The following is a 26,765-nucleotide window of genomic DNA, read 5'->3' as shown; positions in this document are numbered from 1 at the left end:
CTAAGGGAGAGAGTGATGTAGGCCTCCTAACCAATAGTATGAGCTCAGCTTTATTCATGTGTTGCTATTTGATCTCAAGCCCTCCGTATGGTAAATGGTAAATGGCCTGCATTTGTATAGCGCTTTTCTAGTCCCTAAGGACCCCAAAGCGCTTTACACTACATTCAGTCATCCACCCATTCACACACACATTCACACACTGGTGATGGCAAGCTACATTGTAGCGAAAGCTGCCCTGGGGCGCACTGACAGAGGCGAGGCTGCCGGACACTGGCGCCACCGGGCCCTCTGACCACCACCAGTAGGCAACAGGTGAAGTGTCTTTCCCAAGGATATTTGGCATGCAGCCAGGAGGCTCCGAATGTTAATAAAGATTTGCTATCCACATAAACTGGCACTTTTTTCCTCGAACAGTCAACATGATAATATTCAGTACCAATGCAAAAAGTAATTAGTACTGTGCAGGGGGGATTTTAGCCCATCTTTGGGGGTGCCCCCAAAATGAATCAAAGCACCCACAAAGATTACTTACTTTTTTGACAATATTTGCTATTTGTGTGACACACTACTAAAAATACACACAGTAGTAATACACAGTACTATTTTCTATTTAGTCAGCCACCGATTGTGCAAGTTCCCCCACTTAAAATGATGACAGAGGTCAGTAATTTGCACCAGAGGTACACTTCAACTGTGAGAGACAGAATGTGAAAAAAAAAAAATCCATGAATCCACATGGTAGGATTTGTAAAGAATTTATTCGTAAATCAGGGTGGAAAATAAGTATTTGGTCAATAACAAAAATACAACTCAATACTTTGTAACATAACCTTTGTTGGCAATAACAGAGGTCAAACGTTTACCATAGGTCTTTACTAGAGATGGCACGATACCACTTTTTTATGTCCGATACCGATACCGATATCATGAATTTGGATATCTGCCGATACCGATATGAATCCGATATAGTGTGTTTTTTAATCAATAAAACTGTTTTTTAATATCTTGCTGCATTTTGTATAAGTTCATAGTCAAGTTTAAATAAACAACAGCACTAAAGCTATTCTGTTATACCTGTGTGTAAAAAGTACACTGCGCCCAAAATATTTCATAGTTCAGCAACACTGATCAATCTAATAAACTTAAACCTGCTCCATCCTTCCTATTCTGGTATTTTAAAGAGTACTTAGCAGAAATATTAAGCAACCTAACTAATAGGGTTGCAAACTACCAGCAAAAAAAAATAAAAAATAGGGAACCACCCTCCACCCTCCACTTTGTGATGCTTAATCGATGTAATCAACTTTAATTTGATGCAGTATGAAAAAAAAAATGCACAGAAATAAATTATTTTTTCAAGAATAATTAAATAGATTCAACATCTTTCTTCAACAGAATTGCAGACTGCACAGATGGTACTTTCCCAAAGGAAAAAGTACTATAGCTTACTAGGGTATATTAGACTTAACAGTTACTATATACAGTAATGGACTTCTATACAGAATCAGAATCAGAATCAGAATCAGAATACTTTATTGATCCCTGGGGGAAATTATTTTTTGTTACAGTGCTCCATTTTAAACCAACATTAAGACAAGACAGACAATATGCTAACTAAGAATAGTACAATATATACATATATATACATACATACATACATACATACATAAGTCACTTATAAATAAATAGTTGGAAAAGAAACATGTGTAGTTGTAGCAGCAAACAGTGTGTTAAGTGGATGCGTTGTACAGGGAGATGGCCACAGGCAGGAATGATTTCCTGTGTCGTTCAGTGGTGCTTTTCGGTAATCTCAGTCTCTCACTGAACGAGCTCCTGTGACTGACCAACATGTCATGGAGTGGGTGGGAGGTGTTATCCAACATTGTCTTTATCTTGGACAGCATCCGCCTCTCCGACACCACCTTGAGGGAGTCCAGCTCCATCCCCACAACATTGCTGGCCTTACGGATCAGTTTATTAAGTCTGTTGGCATCTGCGACCCTCAGCCTGCTCCCCCAGCATGCAACAGCATAGAGGATCGCACTGGCCACAACAGACTCATAGAAAATCCTGAGCATTTTCTGGCAGATGTTGAAGGACCTCAGTCGCCTCAAAAAATAGAGACGACTCTGGCCCTTCCTGTAAAGTGCTGTGGTGTTTTTAGCCCAGTCCAGTTTATTGTCAATGTGTACTCCAAGGTATTTATAGTCCTCCACAATGTCAACACTGACCCCCTGGATTGAAACAGGGGTCAAGTGTTTCCTGGTCTTCCTGAAGTCCACGATCAGTTCCTTGGTCTTTGCCACGTTGAGCTGCAGATGATTCTGCTCACACCACGTGACAAAGGAGTCGACCACAGCCCGGTACTCTGTCTCATCATCCCTGCTGATGCATCCAACCACCGCAGAGTCATCAGAAAACTTCTGAAGATGGCAGGTCTCTGTGCAGTGGCTGAAGTCTGTGGTGTAGAGGGTGAAGAGGAAGGGGGAGAGGACAGTCCCCTGTGGTGCCCCTGTGTTGCTGATCACCTTGTCAGACACACACTGTGGGAGACGTACATATTGTGGTCTTCCTGTCAGGTAATCAACAATCCAGGACACCAGAGAAGCATCCACCTGCATCGCTGCTAACTTATCACCCAGGAGGGTCGGCCTGATGGTGTTGAAAGCACTGGAAAAGTCAAAAAACATGACCCTCACAGTGCTCGCCGGCTGGTCCAGATGGGTGTAGACACGATTGAGCAGGTAGATGATGGCGTCCTCTGTTCCGAGACGAGGCTGATAAGCGAACTGAAGGGGATCCAGATGTGGTCTTACTATGGGTCGCAGCTGGTCCAGGATGAGCCTTTCCAGGGTCTTCATGATGTGGGAGGTCAGTGCCACGGGCCTGTAATCCTGGGGGCCACTGGGACGAGGCGTCTTTGGTACAGGGACGAGGCATGATGTCTTCCACATCACCGGGACCCTCTGCAGACTCAGACTCAGCATAAACAGTTTATGAAAGACTCCACACAGCTGGGGGGCACAGGCCTTGAGGACAAGGGGACTCACTCCGTCTGGTCCAGCAGACTTGCCTGAGTGAAGTCTCCTCATTTGCATCTCAACCTGGTATTGAGTGAAGGTGATGGGTGGGGGAGGGGTGTCAGGAATCTCACAGGAGGCAACATGTGAAGAGAGAGGCTGGCACAGTGGTGTGGCTCTGGATTCCAGGCTGACTGCAGGTGAGGTTGTGGGGGTGGGAGCAGACACTGTGGTGTCGAATCTATTGAAAAACAGATTCAACTCATTGGCTCTATTCTCACCTCCCTCAGCTCCCCTGCTGTTGGTTGGCCTGAATCCAGTGATGGTCTTCATGCCCCTCCACACCTCTCTCATGCTGTTCTGCTGGAGTTTCCACTCCAGCTTCCTCCTGTAATTGTCCTTAGCCTCTCTGATCTTGTCCTTTAGTAACACCTGGACCTTCCTCACCTCCTCTTTGTTGCCCCCTCTGAAAGCCCTCTTCTTGTTGTTGAGGAGGGCTTTGATGTCCTTAGTCACCCACGGCTTGTTATTTGGGTAACAATGAACAGTCTGAGCTGGAACAATGGAGTCGGTGCAGAAAGTTATGTAGTCTGTGATACACTCAGTAAGCCCATTGATGTCCTCGGCGTGAGGCTCACAGAGTGTTTCCCAGTCGGTCACCTCGAAACAGCCCTGTAGTTCCGCTATTGCCTCCTCTGACCACCTCCTAACAGTCCTGGTGGTCACAGGTTCCCTCCTCACAATTGGCACATAGCGGGGGGTGAGGTGAATCAGGTTATGATCTGACCTACCAAGTGGGGGGAGGGAGGAGGAGCTGTATGCATCCTTGACGTTAGCATACAGTAAGTCTAAAGTTTTCTCTCCCCTGGTGGGACAGTCCACATATTGTTTGAATGTTGGTAGTGTATTGTCCAGTGATACATGGTTGAAGTCACCCGAGATCACAATAAAGGCACTCGGGTGCTGAGTCTGTAGCCGAGCTATGGCAGAGTGGATAGTGTCACATGCAGCTGTGGGGTTAGCAGAGGGGGGAACATAAACAGCCACCAAGATGACGTGAGAGAATTCCCTGGGTAAATAATACGGCCTGAGTCCAACAGCACACAGTTCAGTGTCCGGGCAACAAATCCTTTCTTTGATTGTTATGTTGGCAGGGTTACACCACCGGTTGTTAACTAAAACAGCAAGCCCACCTCCTTTACGCTTACCGCTAGCGATGCTGTCCCTGTCCGCCCGAACAGTGTGGAAGCCTTCCACGGAAGCATTCTCATCGGGAATGACCTGGTGCAGCCATGATTCGGTGAAACACATCAGGCTACACTCTCGGTATTCCCTCTGACTCCGTACCAGTGCTGAGAGCTCGTCGATTTTACTTGCCAACGATCGCACATTTCCCATCACGATAGACGGCAGACACGGTTTAAACCTCCTCCTCGCTTCGAGCCTCCGCTGTCTCACCGTCACCTTTTTTCTTCTCTTCTGTCCTTGACCTCTGCATCCCCGATGTGTTTTCCTCCAAATTTCAGCTGGTACTTCTGCGGGCACTTCTGCGGGCCTGGCCAGCGAGCCAGCCGGCATCAGGGCGATCAGCTGATCTCTGGAGTAAACAGTCCGTGCGTGTAGGAGATGTGCCGCGGTCCCGTTCCATGATAAAAGTAACAGTTCCACGGCCACCAGAAGAACAAAAACTCTACAAAACTATACATTTTACATCAGATTAAAACTTTGGGTGTAAGATTCAGATAATTATTTATTAAAAGCTAGACATTTTAAATGAGAATAAGAAAGAAAAGTATGTCTTTGTGCCCCCTTTTCCCTGTTAATGCCCTATCGGCCCCCTTGGCTAAACTTTGCTAGATCCGCCCCTGCACAGTTACCAGCCGTCAGCTGCTAGAAAAAGATCCTGGTGTAGAAAGTAATATTAAATGAATTCTAACAACAGCTTATCAAGCTTAAACGTGCTGCTGTTGTTCAGCCGCTGGTTTCCTCTTTCTGGTGCAAAGTGGGCCAAAAACAAACAAGAGAGACGGAGTCGCGACAGAAAAGCCGATCAGCTGATCATTAAGCAGTTTCATGAAGCAGCGGCAGAGAGAGAGAGAGAGAGAGAGAGAGAGAGAGAGGCACTTGCTCCATATATCAGTTGTTAAGCTTAACGTGGGAATGCTTTACAAACATTCAGAGAGGAACTTACACACTTGCTTTACTTCTCTCTGGGATAACTTCCTCGGAGATGAAATGCTGGTTTGGTAGCGAGACTACAAATACACACAGCCGCTGTATCACGTGACCACACTGCTCCGACGTGCTACGGTTATGAGACGAGTTACGCCATGTCGCAAGTTTTGTGAGGTGCTTTTTTGATATTTAATGGATCGGATTACATTTTTTATTTCTCGCCAATATCCGATCCAGTAATTTAGGTCAGTATCGGACCGATACCGATACGTAATATCGGATCGGTCCATCTCTAGTCTTTACCAGGTTTGCACACACAGTAGCTGGTATTTTGGCCCATTCCTCCATGCAGATCTTCTCGAGAGCAGTGATGTTTTGGGGCTGTCGCCGAGCAACACGGACTTTCAACTCCCGCCACAGATTTTCTATGGGGTTGAGGTCTGGAGACTGGCTAGGCCACTCCAGGACTTTCAAATGCTTCTTACGGAGCCACTCCTTTGTTGCCCGGGCGGTGTGTTTTGGATCATTGTCATGTTGGAAGACCCAGCCTCGTTTCATCTTCAAAGTTCTCACTGATGGAAGGAGGTTTTGGCTCAAAATCTCACGATACATGGCCCCATTCATTCTGTCCTTAACACGGATCAGTCGTCCTGTCCCCTTGGCAGAAAAACAGCCCCATAGCATGATGTTTCCACCCCCATGCTTCACAGTAGGTATGGTGTTCTTGGGATGCAACTCAGTATTCTTCTTCCTCCAAACACGACGAGTTGAGTTTATACCAAAAAGTTCTACTTTGGTTTCATCTGACCACATGACATTCTCCCAATCCTCTGCTGTATCATCCATGTGCTCTCTGGCAAACTTCAGACGGGCCTGGACATGCACTGGCTTCAGCAGCGGAACACGTCTGGCACTGCGGGATTTGATTCCCTGCCGTTGTAGTGTGTTACTGATGGTGACCTTTATTACTTTGGTCCCAGCTCTCTGCAGGTCATTCACCAGGTCCCCCCGTGTGGTTCTGGGATCTTTGCTCACTGTTCTCATGATCATTTTGACCCCACGGGATGAGATCTTGCGTGGAGCCCCAGATCGTGAGAGATCATCAGTGGTCTTGTATGTCTTCCATTTTCTGATGATTGCTCCCACAGTTGATTTTTTCACACCAAGCTGCTTGCCTATTGTAGATTCACTCTTCCCAATCTGGTGCAGGTCTACAATACTTTTCCTGGTGTCCTTCGAAAGGACACATACATTTAAAAGGGCACCAACTCTGTCCTCTGCATGTGTTTTATATTGTGCAGAGAGTGATCCAGCTGCACTCTGTTCAGCAGGGAGAATACTACTATTCACTAATAAAGAAAAGATAAAATAAAATAAAAACAGAAAATAAAATGCAACAATTTAAAAGGATGTCACTCATTTTTTTAGTTTTTTTCAAAATTACATTTAAACTTAAAATAGTAAAAATGTCCACATGTGTATTATGATCATAGTTTTATCCAGGAGGACTTTTTCTCTGATCTTCATAAATAATTAAGATCTGGTTTTATAATAGAGTAAAGAAGAATAAAAATTAGGAAAACAAACTACAAAAAGAACCTTTTCTATGTTGAGATTATTCGAATTGTGAAAATAAGTGTTGTTTTTAAATTAAAAAAAAGTATTTTATTGATTTCATGCTTGACTTATAATCTTAAATTACAGTCCATATTTTTACACTTCAAACCAATATCGGTACAAAGTTTTCATTTTCCCATTGTTTCTATTGAAGTTTTTTTCAAATGTACTCATCTTTAAAATCTCACTGTTGAGTGTTGTTTGCGCACTGGATTTACTCTTTGTGGTTAACAAAAAATAAAAAAACAGCTCCGTTGTCGTCCACTTTCCTGTTTATCATTAGCGAAAAAAAGTTTGTAGGCTTCTTCTTTTTGTTTTTATTTTGTATTTGTTTTTTTCTAAAAAGGAATATCTATAACTTATTGATAAACTGTGCACACTGTCATGAATTCAAAATTGTTAATAAAAGTTAGCAAATATTCAGATTTTTTTTTAAATTACGATTTGAAATAAGAACTTCCAGTGCCGTTTTTCCTTCACTTTTTAACACCAACATTTGGATTATCTGTGTCTTCAATGTTCACAAATTCTAAGTAAACTATATAAAGATGTTTAGTAGTTTAGTAGTTTATTAGAATCTGAAATGTTTCTGCTGGTTTGGCCCATCGCTCTTCTTTCTCGGAGCCAAAGTCACATCAGCAGGGCTTCAGAATTGGAGCTGTCACATGATACATGGAGACTACAAATATATCTTGCAGTGCTTCAATGCAAATTTAAATTAAGTGACAGACTTTCAATTTTGAAAATTATTAAGGCATAAATGGATCTGTCTGAACAGTTATTGTTACTATTAGATTATTCTGTTATTATATGTTACCTTATATATGTAATCAAAGTAGTTGAATTAGAATACTGCTGTAGATCACATTATACCCTTTAATATAGAGTGTGTGAGCTGTATGTAGTGTAGTTCTCATTATACTTTTGAGTTAACAGAACATATTCACATATTAGTTCATTAGATAAATGTGCATCACTCTGTATCCTTGATCTGCTGGGAATGTGTTACACTGTTTTCTTGACATGCTTAATTGTTGAATCATGAAGAGAAGGTTGTAAGCAGGAGACTCTGTGTCTAAAGACAGGGGAGATAGATAGACCACATTCCACACCCCCACCTTACAGAAAGCAGAGAAACAACTGCCGAGGTCATAACTTAGGCGCTGTAACAGAGAAAAAAATGTGATGTTTTGGCTTTTACGACTAGCTGGGGGCCACTAGAGACTATAAAAAGCTGAGCAACCCGTCACCATTTTGAGACATGTGCCTGACCCTCTGGTAGCATCTCTCCCGTCCGGACGTTGTAATGCTCTGACTGTTGAATTGTATGGAAATAAATGATTGTTGATTGAGCATTGATACACCGAGTATTGTCCCTCCTTCAGCCCAAAGATTCAAAGAATTGGGAGATTTCAACAACTTGGTGCCGTGTGACCCGGATCTTTGGTGTGCTGAGGAGGTGTAGATTTGGCCTTTGGTGAGATCGTGGGGCAAAGTGAACAGAAGGCCGGCCTAAAACAGAAAGGTAAGCACAGCCTGTTGTATTATAAATACCAAATGTGCATATTGGGCTTTCCAAATTAATCTGTTCGCTGAGTCACATGTATTTTCACAGTAAATTTGTCGGTGTCTGGTTTTTGGCGCAAGATACTAACAACATAAGTTGAGGCTGAATTCCAGTGTGTTAAATAAACTGCTTCTACCGAGATACTAATAACATACTACGTTGGACTAGTTGCAGCCACTTTACCTTCCACATTTAATTTTGTCTAATACTGGCTTCTGTAGCAATAATACATTAGAATTTATTCTGAAGACGCGGCCATTAGTCCAGTACATTGAAGTCGAGGTTTGTTTATTTTGTTTATGGTGTCAGTGACGTCCTGGCTTTTGCCGGCTATGAAATAGAAGTTGATTTAAGGAAAAGCAGATGCTGGCTTCACGGTGCAGTTGAACGCTGGCAACGCGAGAGCGAAACACGTCCGTAGGTTTGGTTTATGATACGGCGTGTTCCGGTGGTGCGGCCGTGAAGTGCAGTAGTGGTTGGTGCTAGTTTTAGTACATTGGATAGAGGTTTTGACGGTGGTTTGTGGCGTCAGTCGAGCTTTAAGGGCTGCGGTCATAATACAAAGTAAAATTTAAGTACATAGCAACACCTGGTTTATGATGTCAGGTATAACTTCGGGGATGCAAGCATCACTTTTATGATGCGACTTTGCCCCGTGGTGGCGGTCATAAGCGCAGAGAAAGGGGTATTTTGGTCTATGGTGCAGTGTGCTTTAAGAAGATCTAATAGTTGAGCTCAGAGGTTTCTGTGTAAAATTCCCGCTGAGGAAAAGTGTTGTGTGTGAGTGTGAAGCGCGCTCTGGGTGAGAGAGAGTGTGAAGCTGCGAAGCGCGCTCTGGGTGCTGTCTTGTGGGTAAAGCGCGCACTGAGTGAGAGTGTGAGTGAGGCGCGCTCTGAGTGTGTTTTTTGTGTGGAGTGTGAAGCGTGAACACAGTGACAGTGACGGTTGATGTGTTTGATTAGGAGGACATTAGAGCAAATACACATTTTAGGATCAAAGGTTGATGCCTAGTGTACCTGTGGAACATTTGCCCTAGGAGTGGCGACCCTCCTGTCCGTGGACGCGTGGCCAGGACCGGCGTCGTCCGGGTGCCGAGGTGGTGACTTGGGGAGGTGAGGGCCCCCGCATAGGTACGGAAATAACACTGGAACGGCCGTGTAATCACGGGTTCACATTTATTCCGGACTAGAACAAGACACATTTTGCGAACAAACGTTGAGTCTAGATTAGTAAAGAAATATAAAAAGGTTGAATTCCTCGTTTCAGTGGTTGAAATTGTTGTGTGCCTGTCCCCTGACGAGTGTGAAATTAAAATAAAGAGGGAATTTGGAGCCACATAGAGATAGACGGGCATAATTGGGTGTATTACTCTGTGGTGTAATAAAAATAAAAAGGAGAGATAGTAAGAGGTGTGCAGTGGAGAATTATGGAGGAGTACAGAGAGGTATGTGTTGGGAGACTGGCGTACAGTTTACGCTGTCAAGGTAGGCGTGTTGCCTGCTTATCTGTTTAAAAGTGATGAAAATGAAATTAAATAAATCTCTTAGTGTGTTAATACAGGAAGCTGCGGACCTGGACAAACTGCCCCCACAAGCACAGCGGCCGAAGCAAAATTATAGGTAATGGGAACCACACCCAGCACGAATCAGCAGCTGTGAAAAAGACAGCAGCGAGGAGAGAATTAGAGGAGAAATTAAGAGAAGTTTTAACACATAAAATTGGGGCCAACGGACTTGTGGAGGTTGGGAAGGCGTCCGGAGCATCACAACAAAAAGGTGAAACAAAAACACACACAAGCAGAGAAATCTGAGAGAAAGGCTCCTTTTAAGGTAACGCCTAGTTGGAGAAAAGATAAAATTAACCTGCTTTTATACAAATGCACATACACGCAATGAAGAAACAGCTTACACTCATGAACACGTGAAGATTTTCCAGCAAGGTTAAAGAAAAATTAACATACTTAAATGATGAAGTCTATACATTACTGACAAAGAAACCCTCTGGGTTGCAGGACAACAATTTAACAAAAAAAAAAAAAAAAAAGGAACACTGGTCTAACCAACCAGGCAAGACGCAACAAATTTAGTGGTAAAAAGAGTCAAATTGTGACATGTTTTCTGTTGATTGATTAATAAAAGTGATTACTGAATGAAAGAAAATTCCTTTTTTGGGTTTTTAAACATGATCTTAAGAATTTTAATATGTACTTGTGTTGTCCTGTCAACTTGGTGGGTTAGGAGTTGATTATATCGGGAGAGAAAAAACAAAAAAAAAGGGGGAGAGAAGGCTGACACAGGGCCTGGCCCCATTGCCTCCCCTCTGAATAACACAGCCAACACAACATCATTTTCCTGTTCGTTTGTTTTTGTTTTGTTTTGTTTTTGTTTTTTCTATACATATTTAATTACAGGCTGCTTTGCCGGCCCTGAAAGCCGAGGCTGACTGGACTCCTGCTCTCCCCCATACGTGACACTGACCAAATGCTGCAACAGCTGGACCCACAACAACGACCTGAGAATGTCAACAGACCTGCAGGAATGTGATCTCATGCAGCCGAGACGGAGAGCACTAAACCTAAGGCCCGTTTCACTACACGGGGGAAAATTCCCAGACTGCGTCAGCTGACAGAGCTGTAAAGAGACGCCCGCCAAGCCCGAATGAAAAGTAAGGCCGAGCGAAAGAATGCTGACCTTGATAACTTTGCATTCACACTGTGCAGGACAGTGATGGACCAACACGGATGATCGGGTGGCGAAAAAGGGCGTGACCGAGACAAGAGGAGTAACTGAGGACAGAAGGCACCTCAGAATGGACAAAAACACAGAAGAAGATGCAGGTTTCACCTGCGGTGAACATCGACACTGGAGAAAGGACTCCCCCAATTGGGGTCAGAACCAGGACGGACTGAATTTTGAGCAGCAGCAGCAGCAGCAATGGTCGCAAACAAACTGAAAAGGAGGGGGGCAGGACCCCAGGCCATGCTTCAGGCAGTGGTTTACCCAGAACACCAGAACAGGAAAGTGATGAACAAACACACACACACACACACACACACACACACACACACACACACACACACACACACACACACGTCTCCAAACACACAGATTCAGAATGAAGTGAAATACACACATGAACACGTGCACTCGTTGAGTGAGAAATGACACACACACATACACACACACACACACACACATTGGAATGCTGATTCACTGAGAAGTGATGCACACATACACATGCACACGCTTGTGCAATGAAGAGTGATCCACACGCACACACACATACACGCTGATGCAATGAAGAATGCTTTGCTTATGCTGATATGCAAAATGCTGCACACAAACATCCCAATGCATAATTTTTATGAGGAGCCATTGATTTCCATTGATTACCATTAAATACTTAGAATGTGTTATATGTCACCCAGAGGGCATTTATGTAGATTTTAGGAATAAGGTCTAAAAAAGTTTGGTTATGAAAACAATGTCTGTGCGTGATGTCTGTTTATGGCTCAAGGCCTTGAATGAATTCTTTGCTGTGCTTCACACAGCCCTGATGAGGAACAGTGGCACAGAGTGAAAATGATGAATTAATAGTGTAAGTTTAGGTTGGAGTACGGCATTTTCTGTGATTGAGTTTTAATTCAAGGAGGAACAAAAGGTGTTACGGCACCTGAGGTTCTCATTCCCACACAATATTGTCCCGGCAGGAAGCAAAATGTTCCTGTGAATTTCTGGTTGATTGTTTGGTTTTGTTTAGCGCTAGCTTGATTTTATCAGTGAGCTTTGGCTTGTGTTCTTTCTCGTAAGCGAGAGAGGGATAGTTTTATGCTTGGACATGTCTGCAACGGGCCCTAGTTTGTGTTATTTTAGTAGTATTTTGTTGGTTATGTCTGTTTTCGTGTTTGTTACAGTGCACTGGAGAAAAAACATCTGAGAGGTGTGATCCACCGGTGGTGATATGTTGATATTTTGTGAGTTTATGATTTAACAATCAGCTCTTTAAACCAGGCCTGAAAGATTGAAATTTAAAGCGCTATAAAATATTATTACTGTAAATAGTTGCAAAGTGTGCTTCTCCATGATTGTAATTGGCTTGGGAGAAATTCACTTATAGGGAACACTGAGAAGTTCTGAGTCTAAAAGGATTGCACCGAGTCAATCCGGCCCAAAAAACAACAAGGAATTGTTTTCCTTTAAAATGATGACGTCATCTTGCTGGTGATGGAGGCTCGAATAGGTTGCGCGTGAGACTCCATTATCAGCAACATCTGGTATGAATGTGTATGGAGGTATGCATGTGAATGGACTGTGATGGACTGACGACTAAAAGCTTTGACTGACTTGATACTGAGACAATGACTGCACCCACTTTAGGATTAGTAAATGCCAATAAACAATTCACCCAGCCGACAAGAGAAGGGTGGATGCTTCGCTTTGTTTTGTTTTGTTTTTTCAGGAGCAGGAGGATAAGAGAGACTGGAGGAGGAGACTCTAGCTTCACATAAGTATGAACTGCAGACTTAACACTGTGGTTGCTGATTTTGAGTTACTGATGTTTGCATTAAGAAAACTGTGCTATATTAGCTGTGTTTTGATTAAGGTATCATGTTATATTATTGGGAATGCCAAATGCTACAGTGGAGATAACTATTGATATCACTCATGACTGGAATATGTTATTATTAACCATAGCAGGCCACTGTAAAAAGTCAATTAAATTTTATAGAGGAAAATCGCCAAAATTGAACAATACCTATGAATGACTGGCCACATTCAGAATAGAGATATGCAATAATAAACATTGGTCCACATGATTTAGGTTCTCACTTGAAATAGTAAGTTATTAAATGTAGAATATAATCGACAGGGACATTTGATAGGATGTGGTACTGCAAAAGAACAAGAGCAAAGTAAATAAAGAAAATATTGTGTTTAGTTTGGATAAATTCAAATTAAAATGTACCATTACACTCAGAGGATCAATATGGAATAAAACATATGCAAAATTTGTAGGAAGTACATGACTGATAACTGTTCTGTCCTGAGCGTTTGTTTCCAGAGCACCCACTTGACCACACCAACAGTTTCTCGCCACCGAGGAGGGGTACTTGCAAAAAGAATAAAAATTGAAAATCTGGAGTCGAAACTAAATAAAAATAACAACTAATGGAAATGGCGAAAAGTTTAAAACCCTGGTGCAGAGATTGGCAAATCTGACCAGGAAACGTTATAAAATGGATTGTCAGGATAGTCAGCGTTAAAGCCACTTTTGACAGTCCATACTAGGGTGGCATTGGACATCTTCGGGGCAGAAAAGGGTTGGTGTGACCAAGGTGTGGTTTGGCTTGTTGTATGTACATTTCAAAATGTTACAGCTCTGGATGGACCAGTTACCAGATATGATGTCACTAACCTTCTCTTTTAAGTGTCTAGCTCCAATGAATTGACACATGGGAGTGTGTCAAAAAGGGGGAGTTGAGTCCGAACATCAAACAATGGTGTTATGAACATTTTATGACTTTATTTGTGTGTTTAATAAATTAGCGATGGTAAAACTTAAGCTTATAATGTGTTAGACTTAGAAAGGGTTCACTAATTTTTTATTTCTTTTACACACACATAGATTATGATTAGAATAAGTCCTGAACATAATATTTTAAACCAAATTTGAATCATTAGAAGAACAATGGATAACAATATTAGATTATCAAGGCTAGGGAGAGAGGTGTTTTGGTTTTCTGTCTCTTGCAGAGAAAGGAACAGACACCAGACGGGGACCCGGAGATGTGAGGACCCTTCACAGCAGAGACAGATGTAGGGACTGCCGAGACAGCAACTGGGGTCAAGTGTCATGACGTTTGGGCTCCTGGAGAAGATGGATCCCACAAACACAGCAATAACCATGAAGGGGTTGGCGAAAACCAGGAACACCAGACCAACGAGGTTCGAGAGGCTCTTGGCAAAAAGGGGGACACGCCGATGAACCCAAAACACACAGATCCTTGTTTGAAATCGGGGCAGAATAATCCCCAGAACTGTGCAATGACTAAAGGGTGGTCTAACCCCGGAGGTCGAAGAAAGAAGCTGAGAATCACCCAACTGGAAGACACTGGTAGCTGCAGCAATAAAAATAAAGGTTAAAAGCTCCTTAGACAGAGGTTCTAGTCTAAGTACATTTGAAAGGTATAAGGGGGCATTAAAATGGGAGTGGAAAACTGGAGCACCAAAATAAAGCTGTGGGAGAATTGGGGAGTGATGGGAGAGTCATCTGTAACTGCTGTTATGGTTGTAAATCTAACTTTGCTTGCATCTGAACTGCGTGAACACAGAGGTCATCCCACATATGGTCCACCCGTTAAAGGGGGACAGAGGGCCTCAGGATCAAGAAAACTTGGACCTTGCGACCCTGGAGTGCATGTTGTAAGTGATCTCTTTCAGAGATCAAAAGGGGGAATTATTAAATTATTCTGTTATTATATGTTACCTTATATATGTAATCAAAGTAGTTGAATTAGAATACTGCTGTAGATCACATTATACCCTTTAATATAGAGTGTGTGAGCTGTATGTAGTTTAGTTCTCATTATACTTTTGAGTTAACAGAACATATTCACATATTAGTTCATTAGATAAATGTGCATCACTCTGTATCCTTGATCTGCTGGGAATGTGTTACACTGTTTTCTTGACATGCTTAATTGTTGAATCATGAAGAGAAGGTTGTAAGCAGGAGACTCTGTGTCTAAAGACAGGGGAGATAGACAGACCACATTCCACACCCCCACCTTACAGAAAGCAGAGAAACAACTGCCGAGGTCATAACTTAGGCGCTGTAACAGAGAAAAATGTGATGTTTTGGCTTTTACGACTAGCTGGGGGCCACTAGAGACTATAAAAAGCTGAGCAACCCGTCACCATTTTGAGACATGTGCCTGACCCTCTGGTAGCATCTCTCCCGTCCGGACGTTGTAATGCTCTTATTGTTGAATTGTATGGAAATAAATGATTGTTGATTGAGCATTGATACGCCGAGTATTGTCCTTCCTTCAGCCCAAAGATTCAAAGAACTGCGTGTTTTCAACAGAAGCCACTGATGGAATTTCAAAGCCCCTGATCCACAGGGGGACGGTAATCTGGATTTTGTCTACGTCTATATGTTCTGTAGATAAAAACACCAACAACACCAACAACAACAACAAGCACAGCAAGAACTGACAGACCAACTATCAGTCCAACAGATCCATCCTCCTTCCCTCCATCTCCACTTTGTCCTCCTGGTTGATCTGCAGGTGAGAAACAGGTGTGAGGTGTCAGCTGTCAGGTAGGTGATGAGTGAAGAACAGAACAGAATCCATTTCCTCTTCAAACTGCTGTCAGACATTATCTACTGCACTCTGATCACATCACTCAGACCAGCTGCTTTCTACAAAGTCTCATCAACAACATCTTTACAAACAAACATCAACAACCAGGAAGCAGCTTCACCTCTGATCACACACACACTCAACTCTACTCACTCACCTGGAGGAACAACAACTGTCAGGTTTACTGTGCTCAAGAGCTTCACATCATCGTTGTATCCAGCATAACATTCATATCTTCCAGTGTCGTTCATGGTGACCTTTTTGAGAATCACAGAAAAGTCTCCATTCTTCATCTCTGGATCTTTCAGCTTCACTCGATCTTTAAAATGTGGATCCTGATAGTTTTCATAAGACTTGCCATCTCTGAAGTAGAAAACATAAAAGCCTGACTTCACGTCAGATTCTTCCCACCTTAATAGTCTGGTGGTAGCATTTTTGGGACCATAACACTCCATAATAATATCTTCTCCTCGTTTGACTGGAACATCTGGATGAGATGAAGAAAAAAAAAAGACAGGAAAATGAAACTAAAGATCGATATAGTGTTATAGTTTTTTGAAAATACCTTCATTTCTACCTTCAACTCAAACAGCATGTTCACTGTAAACTCAGAACACATGACAGATGAGCTGATGCTGAGAGAAAAAAAAAGGATCCTGATGATATATTCACATTATTTTTTTAAACACATCTAGTACTGTATGTTAAACTATGAACTTCAACATACTAAACCCTGTTTATAGATCTTTTTATGTCTGTATAAGTGATGATGTGTTTTGTAAATAGAGCTGAACTGGTTACAATTTCTTCATATGCTTTGTGGAAAAACCCCACAGGAGACCAGAGGAGACACATGCTTTAAAATAAAGCACTTTCTGATTTGGCATTCATTTTGTTACCAAACGTTCTTGTTCATTTTCTACTGTTACTGTCAGCGTGTCTCAAAAAATGACCCTGGCATTTTGGTTTATGGCAGTCCACCAGGATTATCATTACAATATGGAAAAGCACGTGACATACCAGAGGATACATGCGCATGTTGTGCAATTTCAATTTTTTTTAAAAAGCGCAGCAGCCTACAAGGAAGAGAGAGCCATGTTAAAAAATGATATGCTCTGTCACTACTCAGGGATTCATCTTGGGAGAGATGGCCACAGTGTCACAATTCCCACCTTGAAGTGAAAGTGGATGTCAGAGAAACACTGCCAGAAATGTTTTATGAAAGATACTGTTTGTTCAAATACACAAAGTAAGACCATTTGCATAATACTGTGCTCAGATGGCACATAACTCTATAGGCTAATAATATTATGCATGTTTTAAGTCTGACTGAATAAAATAAGTCTTGTAATCATTTCCTATGTTAAGCATTTGCACACATTTTGCGCAGATACTATTTATTAAAGATCATTTTAAAACTGTATCAATTCTAATTCTTCTAACTTCCTTTTTTACATTTTCTGTTTAAATTTACCATTATTATTATCATTACACACATCCCATTGTTAACTCTGACTGTGTGCAAGTTATGATACAATGAAGCATCCATAACAAGATGTAAGGAATCAACCCTTTGGTCACTTCAGTTCTGTGTTTGTTAAAGTTCCACAAATTAGGATTTTTTTTTAATAATAATAAATTATACTACACAAAAATCACAAACTTCCCTTTGTTTCTGGAAGGATTACTAAAATAATGCAGACGCAAATCGTGACAGTCTGAATATTTGGAAGTTCAGTAATTAAAGCTGTTTTTATTTCTCTCTATTCTCTTTGCTTGTTAATTTTTTTTTCCATGAATTTGCTTATTTTGATAGTTAAAGTTCTAATTAGCTGATTTATATAAAGCAGTAAAATGATGTGATCCTGATTTTCACTAAAATGTATACAAATTTATGCTGGAGCATGAACAGAGATACACATCACCTTTATAGCATGGATGCACAGACAGACCCCAGATGGTGCTCAAACACCTGCCTGTTTGGAATCTTACATGGATAAGATATACATATTTTATTTCTACATGATAATTATGATGTCACTTCACACATGGTCAATCGGAATCTGTTCCCAGATAAAAACATATAATGATCATCAAATGACTGAAATGTTCCCAGCATTCAAAGCCAATACAGGTGGAAACATGCAAGTTCAAAACCTGAAGTCATCTCCAAGTGTCAGTCCAGACACTCCATCTTTATCATCTTTCAAACCTTAAACACTGGCCTGCCCATTATTTTGACATGCACGGTATTGTTTTCAATTTGTGGGTCAATGCCAACAAAATTGCACCACATTACAACATACTCTTTTGCGTTTCCTGTCTTATACAGCATATGAAGTATATTCTTTTAAATGTACTGACAGCCTCCTCCAGCTTTCCACACAGAAATAGTGTATCGTCAGTGTGAAGTGATAATCCCGTGAAAATCTGTTGATTATTGACTTTGGAACCAGGGAGTAAAAAATGTGCTAATGTATGTGTCACGGGGTGAAACGGGACAAGTTATTTAGAGTTTTTTACTGTGCATATTTTGCGATGTTTTATCTGTTTAATATTTTAATATTGTATATTGGGTTTGTTTGTATGAGTTCTATTGCATGTTTTATCTTATTTAATTGAACCTGGAAAGACTCCGCCCCTACCTGATAATAAACTGATCACACCTGCGAGAGATCCCAGAGAGGCCAATAAGAGGGCATGGCAGACGAGAGGAAAAAGCTTTGCTTTGAGGGGTTGCGCTCAAAGGCTAGAGCAGGGGTGCCCAATCCCGGTCCTCGAGAGCTACTATCCTGCAGCTTTTAGATGCATCCCTACTCCAACACAGCTGAATCAAATGGTTTGATCTCTTCAGCATGCCATCATGTTTGGCAAAGGCCTGATAACAAGCCATTCATTTGATTCAGGTGTGTGGGAACAAGGATGTATCTAAAAGCTGTGGCTAAAATATGTGGCTCATCATATCCCAAACAGTCTCTAAGAAATGCTGAATAACTTTTAAAGGATCATTAATACCCATAATATGCCATTTTAAGCCTGCCAAAAAGTGATTACCAAAAACAAATAACAATTACATCCAATTAAAGAAGAAACCACCAGTTAAAATAAACTAACAAATAGACCAGAAACAGGGTGTATAGCGGAAGCTCAACACCAGTAAACCATGGAACAACATTTATATTAATTCTTTGCATACAGTAACTATGGTAACATGTTAGGAAACACAAAATAATTGAATCATCCCACAAACAAATTGCAATCAAAGCTGAACTCTAATGTTGTGAACAACACAGAAACACACAGCAACACGAACATAAATTAATGAATTAATAAACAAATAAACAACCAATAAATATTATAGGAGACGACGATACAAAGCAAGAAACATTTCAAAAACATTGAAAAATTGACAGCGACCCTCTGTTATTTGTTTTTGGTTTTCGTTTCAATTAATAAGTGCTGTATTGGAATGACATTTTTATTACCGTTTGTTTTGTCTTTCCTATTACTTGGTGTTCCTAATGTGTTTAAGCAGATCTCCTTCCACCTGTTTCCACTGGGCCATTATCCTTTTTTTGTATTATTTTTGAATTACAACATTTTTGAAATTTGACGTTTTATGCACAGGTTGAAAATGACATATTATTGGTATTAATGTTCTTTTAAAAGTTATTCAGCAGCTCTTGGAGAGTGTTTGGGATATAATATGTCACATGTAACCCTTCTGGATGATATCCAAAAATTTTGAAGCAGAAACATTGTTTCAGTGACAAGATTTAGGTGGCAATCACTTTTTGGCAGGCTTAAAATGGCATATTATGGGTATTAATGATCCTTTAAAAGTTATTCAGCATTTCTTAGAGACTGTTTGGGATATGATGAGCCACATATCATCCTTTTGGATGATACCCAACACGTTTGAAGCAGAAATATTGTTTCAGAGACAAGATATAGTCCACAATCACTTTTTGGCAGGTCGAAAATGGCATCTTATCAGTATTAATGTTCTTTTAAAAGTTATTCAGCAGTTCTTGGAGAGTGTTTGGGATATAATATATCACATGTAACCCTTCTGGAGGATATCCAACAATTTTGAAGCAGAAATATTGTTTCAGTGAAAAGATATAGGCGGCAATCACTTTTTGGCAGGTTGGAAATTGCATATTATCAGTTTTATCGTTCCCTTAATGGTTATTCAGCAGTTCTAAGGGACTGTTTGAGATATAACGTGTCACATAGGACCCTTCAGAATGACATGCAGCAAGTTTGAAGCAGAAATAGTATTTCATTAACAAGATATAGGCCACAATCACTTTTTGGCAGGTTGAAAATGACATATTATCGGTATTAATGTTATTTTAAAAGTTTTTCAGCAGTTCTTGGAGAGTGTTTGAGATATAATATGTCACATAGGACCCTTCTGAATGACATCCACCAATTTTAAAGCAGAAATATTGTTTCAGTGACAAGTTATAGGCCACAATCACTTTTTGGCAGGCTGAAAATGGCATATTATCAATGTTAATGTTCCTTTACAGGTTATCCAGCAGTTCTAAGGGACTGTTTGAGATGTAATATTTGACATATGACCCTTCTAAATGACATCCGCCAAGTTTGAAGCAGAAATATTGTTTCAGTGACAAGATATAGGCCACAATCACTTTTTGGCAGGCTGAAAATGGCATATTATCAATGTTAATGTTCCTTTACAGGTTATCCAGCAGTTCTAAGGGACTGTTTGAGATGTAATATTTTACATATGACCCTTCTAAATGACATCTGCCAAGTTTGAAGCAGAAATATTGTTTCAGTGACAAGTTATAGGCCACAATCACTTTTTGGCAGCTTGAAAATGGCATATTGTCAGTGTTATTGTTCCTGTACAAGTTATTCAGCAGTTCTTGGAGAGTTTTTGGGATATAATATATCACATGTAACCCTTCTGGAATATATCCAACAAGTTTGAAGCCGAAATATTGTTTCAGTGACAAGTTATAGGCCACAATCACTTTTTGGTAGCGCTAAAATGCCATGTTCTCAGTCGTTATTCTGAACAAACAAGAAAGAGTCATGGTGATACTGGCACAATAGGTCTTTATTGTTTTAACTATGTTAATCGACAGTCTTATAACAAATATGAACAACGAGAGTAGACATACTAAACCTGTGGGCATTAATTATTCCATCGTGATGCGTGTAGTCATTCGTGACTGCGCTACACACTGAAAGCAACCTTCTGATAAGCGTCATAATTCGGTTACAAGAAACGTTAAAGCTCCATGAATGCATACCTTTGCCTAATAACAAAGGCATAAATGTGTTTGGGTTTCCCCCCCCCACGTTATATCAGTTGCACGGAAGTAGCTGGCAACGCAAGTAATCCGGGCGCTGCAGCTTTAAGCAGCTGCGCGCGCTCCCGCGGACGGCAATCAGTTTCTGGCAGACAATCACTTTTTGGCACAACACCGGGACGCGGAATGCGGGGAGGAAGGCGAGGACTCCGCTGGGTTTCCCTTTTACTTCGCTGGATTTCTTAACTCCCTGGGACTTTTAGGTCGTGGCGCAGGCCACTGGACTTTTAATGTTGTGTTTTATTGATTTTTATTGTGTTACCCCTTGGCCAAGGTTGTTTTAATTTATTTTACATTTTTAACTATTTAAATATAATAAATTATATTTTAATCATACAGTTTTTTAATCGTGTGCTTTCCCTTGGCGGCTCCACTGCTCTGTCCGTTTGGAGGAAGGTTTCCTTCCTTTAATCAAAAAAAAAAAATACTATGGAAATAAAATCAGCCTCCCACATCCGTTACATATGAAACTTAATTGTTTTATAAACACGTCTGTGCTGGTCTTGAGGCTTGAGTTTGTTAAAGCTTAATCTTAAATTTTACTCGCGCACACCAGCGGCGCAACTGATCTTACAGAGAATCAGGTGAAACTTCCTCATCGACTCCGTCATTACACGAAGTTAAAATGAAACTAAACTTTGATCGTGACTCTTCTTATAGCGAACTAACATACATTTTTTTTAATTGTAAGTTCCTCTCCCGTCATTACCTGCTCACGTACATTTACTCTGCATTGATACACTGACTCAAACAACTAGAAAAACAAACAGATAACTTAACGCGAAATCTGAGTTATAAGTAAATTCATTTCATAAACCCGCAAAATCACTTCCTTTGAGCATTTCTATGCCCCTCATCTCGATGATCAGACAGATTTATTCCCACAGGTACAAAAGGCTTACCTGCACAGTCCAGACGTCCCAGAAAACTGGAGAAGAGAAACACAAATAACGCTGATTTTAACATCTGTCACTTTCTTTTCTACTAAGATTCACTTGTTGGCAGTTTCTTGGTCAAACATCAGAGCTTGTTTTAAAGTAGCAGCTTTATCTAAGAAAGTTTTGTCATGTAGTTTCGCTTTTCGTAAAGGACGAATTATGACTGATATGTAAAAGAAGAAGTCACGTGGTTTACATGAACCAGCGTATGGAAAACCCGGAAACACGTCTCCATCAAAATAAAAGCATGTTTCCACGAATTTATTAATTTTACAATAAAAATATGTACTATCAAAATTATCCACTCATTAATTTATTCTTTTCTAGACCACAATTAAGTTAGTAATTTGATAAGTTAATGGATAATGACAAAAGAAGTATAATAAATCAAAATGAATTATTAACCCGAAAAAAATATTTTTAAATTTAAAAAGGGATTTCCAGAAAGAAAACAATATTAACCACTCGTTTTTTTTTTATTCACAACTGAGAAAAAATAGATTAAAAAAAAAATCATGAAAATGCAAAAATTCAAATTAGGAATATAGAGTTTGCTGTTATAGTTATTTTGTTCATTTTGTTTTGTGTTATTTTATTGTATCAGAAAGCAACAATTAATGTATTGATAGCAATTCAGTGGTTTAATCACTACTTGTCATTGCAGACAGTGAAGGTGCTGCGTAGAAACTGTGTTTTCTCACCGCTTCATGTACCATGACTATGGACAGAATTTTTTTGTATATGATTTAGTCCTTTTGTGTTTAATCATATCCATTAGATAGATATGATTCAAACCACTGTGCCACGGGACCCTTAATACCTACAGCGTGCTCTAATCGTGCTAATAGAATATTATGGTCAACAGTATCGAACGCTGCACTGAGGACAAGCACAGAGATGAGTCCACTGTCAGAGGCCATAAGAAGATCATTTGTAACCTTCACTAAAGCTGTTTCTGTGCTGTGATAAGCTCTGAAACCTGACTGAAACTCTTTATATAAACTATTCTTCTGCAAATGATGTGTCAGCTGTTGGACAACTACTCTTTCAAGGATTTTTGAGCAGTTTGTAAGAATGAGGTCTAAAAGACACGTTGATGGTTTGGAGGAAGTAATAAGTTAACTCGGATTCTGAAGTACGATTTCACCAACTCTTAAATTTTGGCATTTTGTAGAGGGTATAACAGCTGTGGAAGCTGTTTGTCTGGAAACAACTGTAATTTCCACATTTGGGCTTAATTCTCAAAATAACATTAAGAGCTTTTTCTCAAAAAAAAAAAAAAAAGTATTTTGACTTTTTCTTCCCAAAATATATTTTTTTTACTTTTACTTTAAGCCTGAAATTTCGACTTTATTCTCAAAATGATCAGTAACATATTTTTTTAATGTGGCCCTAATACTCTTTCATACAGAGCTGTGGTTGTAAGCAGTAAAAGATAGATAGAGAGAAGTTTGCTCTTCTCAGTATATTTGTGTAAATATCAAACTACACATTTCTACACCTTCACACCCAAATTTTATTCAACAAGTTATCACATTCTGCAACATATTTATTTTCTTACCAGTTCTAACTGGGGACCTGCTGGATATAAAAGTAATCTCACCCAAGCTACACCAAATTCCTCTACACAACATAGAAAACACAGTTAACGTATTACAAACACTGAGACTCCCACTCTGCATCCACTGGGCCATTGGCCTCTTGTTGTCTTACATTTACAGATAAGGCGGAGAGTCTCCTATAAACCTACTTCTAAGTTTATAACAATTATGAGTTTTATTAAAAGGTACAAGCATCAGCAACCCCCAATTGTAGCTTCCTGTCTCCTTTTATGACAGCAGACCCCCAGTGTCCATCTCTCTCAACAATTACACACACTCAAGCCTACAGCTAAACCAAACTGAAACACACAGACAAATCCTTTCCTATTCATCTGATCTACTGCTGGACGCTCTCATCTAAGCAAATTTAACATTTTATATTCTAATAATTGTTTTCTTGCACTCACAGACTTAACAACATTACTTCAGTTACAGTACACCAACATCCCTGACACATTGGCTAAGGGATAATCTGGTGGTTTTTGTCCATAAAACTACTCATCTAAGATGACCACAAAGTAAAAGATCTCTCAGCAAAATTATGCAACAGTTTAGGCACTATTGCCCCGATCAAATCAGTGAACTGAGATTTTCTATTCTAAACATGAACTACTGTTACAGCAACAGACATGAACTACTACTACTACAACAACTCAATGTCAGGGCCGTCCAGAGAGATTTAAAGGGGCGGGTGCTCAAAGTTAAAAAGGGGCACATTGAACCAGGCTGAATAACAACAACACACATTCATCAAGAATCTAATATGGGCAACAAGGTAAAGCAAACATCGCCGATGTTTTACCTGATGGGTATATGGTAAATGGCCTGCATTTGTATAGCGCTTTTCTAGTCCTTACGGACCCCAAAGCGCTTTACACTACATTCAGTCATTCACCCACAGGCGATAGCAAGCTACATTGTAGCCACAGCCACCCTGGGGCGTACTGACAGAGGCGAGGCTGCCGGACACTGGCGCCACCGGGCCCTCTGACCACCGCCAGTAGGCAACGGGTGAAGTGTCTTGCCCAAGGACACAACGACCGACACTGTCTGAGCCGGGGCAAACATGGGGTTAGCATCTTGCCCAAGGATATTTGGCATGCAGCCAGGAGGCAGCCTGGGATGGCTGACTTCTGGCGTGATCAGTGGTCTGTCATTCAGATGTGGGCCAGACCTGATGTAAATGGCACGTTTATGTGATGGCATGCCACATCTGGACCGATTATGATTTGGTTTATGTGGCCCAGGCTCATAGAAAACTGTCTGGCCTGGATCCGGCATCAAGCTGGCACGTCTGACTGACTGGTGTCATGGCTCGGTGTATATCAACCAGATTGTTGCCAGGTCTGGCAATGATGACACTATTTATGTTCCTATTTTCCTATTTTAGTTAGAAAACCCAAATGCCATGTTGCAATACTATACTGCTATGGTAGCCAACGTTTTTAAATGTACACATCATCCAAATCCTAGTGACGGTTTACTCATGTTTACCACTGCGTGGCTGTAGCTCAGGGGTACAGCAAGTCAGCTACTGATCAAAAGAAGTGTGTCTGCAACTGGCCTGGTGCTGGCCCAGATCTGGGCCACCAAAGGGCCGTCATTCTTTGTGGTATGTGGGCCATGTGTAAGCACATTGAGTGGGCCAGTTTTGCTATGTGCGATTAAGCACCATCTCTGATTGTGTTTCATTATGTCTTTGCCAAGCTCTCTATTAATGATAAGAAACAAACGGCCACGTTGCTCAGACAGGGATCTGCAGAGAGAAAATGTCTTGGATACAGTTACTGAAGAGTAACTGTATCCAAGTTACTCTTGGATACATTGACCCACTCATGTTTCACATACTGTTGTTTTCTCAACAGACAGAAGCTACACTGAACTTTGGTTGAAAATATGGACGATCTGACTTTGCCTTGATGTGCAGGAAAGCTTAACTTAAAAAGCCCAAAATGTTTCTTATGCTATTGGGACTGAAGTCCAAACACTTGTGGCTGACTATCTGTTTTTAAAATATGAGGAATCTATTTTGTAATCTGTTTAGTCTTCATTTGGGACAACTTCAGATATCTGAACTCGTGGGTCCCTTCCTAATTTCTTAGGTTTTTGTCACACTTACATGTTTCAGATCAGTAAACAGACTTAACTTGTTTTGGGTGTTTTCTTTCACCTCAATTTGTCATCAGCAACATGTTTCAATAAAGTTTTGATGAGAAAATAATAAATTTTAATTAATTAATTTTTTAAATAATTAATTAATTAACTAATTTTAACCTTCTGATCTGATGACCTGTCAGCTGGTGTACTTTATTATTTTAGTTCATTAAAAATTTCAATTCCTTTTCTGGTCGAATTGGGCTTCAGTGTTTGTTTACAGTACAGCTCCAGATCTCAGTGACAGCAAGTCAAGGTGACATTACCTGTCAATGTTCAGCAGCAGCCTGTATTCAGTCTGAATATTGTTGTAAACTGATATGGATCAGTGGTATGGTCTTTTATTCACTGCAACATTTAACTTTTGGGTGACGGCACAAAGACTGAGAGAGGTAGAGTGGAGGATATAGATAGCAAAGAGAAAGAGAGGTCATGTAATCAAATTCATCAAGATTATAAAGCTGTTGCTTCTGTTTTACTCACACTAATTGATGAGGATTTCACATAGCTAAGCAGTGAGCTGTCCTGTTATCAATTATGATCACTTGATCTTAATAATAATTATTGTAAGACTATATTTCTGTCATTAGTTTGTAGTTGAATGAGGAGGATGGAAAGAGAGGACAGAAAGATGGAAGAATGGAGGAGCAGAGCACATTGATATGAATGGCAGCATTTCACAGGATTCATATCACTATAAGCATGGCTGAACAGGATGACTGCCACTATATTGATGTGACTAATATTATTCTCCACTCAAGAAATTGGGATACATGATGCTCTGTGTAAGTCTGCATAATAAAGGGGGAGACAGCATTGCTAATTAGCTGGCATCCATGTTAGTATGTAAAGTGCAATGTCTCCCTCTAGTGGTCATATATGAACCATGTGTGAGGATGGTGTTAATGTAAAATGTGAATCATAGTGTTCCAGTCAGTCATCAGTGTGTCTCTGCACAGCTGTAATTAAAATGTGT

At 40.5% G+C, this 26,765-nt stretch overlaps 2 long non-coding RNA genes across 2 annotated transcripts; one reads left to right on the top strand and one right to left on the bottom strand.

Moving 5' to 3' along the window:
* The first annotated feature begins 12,325 nt into the window (after positions 1–12,325).
* On the top strand, positions 12,326–15,402 carry LOC145425632 (uncharacterized). The gene is made up of 2 exons (XR_013906345.1): positions 12,326–12,886; positions 13,815–15,402. It is a non-coding gene; the product is annotated as an uncharacterized LOC145425632 (long non-coding RNA).
* On the bottom strand, positions 15,045–22,216 carry LOC145425628 (uncharacterized). The gene is made up of 3 exons (XR_013906339.1): positions 21,999–22,216; positions 15,903–16,232; positions 15,045–15,664 (listed from the first exon to the last, which is right to left on the bottom strand). It is a non-coding gene; the product is annotated as an uncharacterized LOC145425628 (long non-coding RNA).
* Positions 22,217–26,765: the final 4,549 nt, after the last annotated feature.

Source organism: Astatotilapia calliptera, chromosome 3 (genome assembly GCF_964374335.1).
Source record: "Astatotilapia calliptera chromosome 3, fAstCal68.1, whole genome shotgun sequence".
Lineage (NCBI taxonomy): Eukaryota > Metazoa > Chordata > Actinopteri > Cichliformes > Cichlidae > Astatotilapia > Astatotilapia calliptera.
This window is presented reverse-complemented; position numbering and strand designations above follow the sequence as displayed.